Source organism: Dioscorea cayenensis, unplaced genomic scaffold, assembly GCF_009730915.1.
Source record: "Dioscorea cayenensis subsp. rotundata cultivar TDr96_F1 unplaced genomic scaffold, TDr96_F1_v2_PseudoChromosome.rev07_lg8_w22 25.fasta BLBR01000077.1, whole genome shotgun sequence".
Taxonomy (NCBI): domain Eukaryota; kingdom Viridiplantae; phylum Streptophyta; class Magnoliopsida; order Dioscoreales; family Dioscoreaceae; genus Dioscorea; species Dioscorea cayenensis.
This window is the reverse complement of record NW_024086468.1, coordinates 91,539-92,263: the sequence shown is the minus strand read 5'-3', so window position 1 is coordinate 92,263 and position 725 is coordinate 91,539.

Here is a 725-nt window from a genome sequence, read left to right as displayed (position 1 = left end):
AAACAAAAATATATGAACATTATGATAAAATAGAAATATGTTGTACAAGTGATGATAAACAAATTATATTAGATATAATAACAAAAAAAATCATAAAATAAAGTCATTAGGCTATACATTGATCCATTTAGGCTTACTAAAGTTAGGACTAGTAAAATTACACAGAAAAGGATTAGGCACAAGAATTTTAGTAAGCTTAGTAGATATAAGACAAATTAAAAATATGACAAAAGCAACTATAGAATCCATGGAATTAAATATGAATTCTGATCATCCAGAAATAATTTATATGACCCCAGACTTTTTAGTTCCACTTGAAACATTTTATAAATATATAAAATTAGTAATAAATTAAAAAGGTTACACCATGATCTCAAATGTAGCAAATCTAATAATAACAAAAACATTCACATGACAATTGACAAACAGCTGTAGAATTAAATATATCTTAACACCTAATAAAGGAAAATTATTTTTAGAAAATCAAGGACTAAAAGGTATAGAAGGAAAATTTTATCCATCAAAAGTATTAGAAGAAAGTGAATGCAACATCCAACCTATAGATATCCCAACAACATCAAATAGACCAAGTAATGCAGAATTTTATGAAAATATTGATGGTAGAACAAGCAAAAGAATGATAGATTATAAAAATAAAGGCATAAAAATAGAAGAACTTCAAGAATAAAATGGATTTAATATATACAACAGATCTAGAACTAATC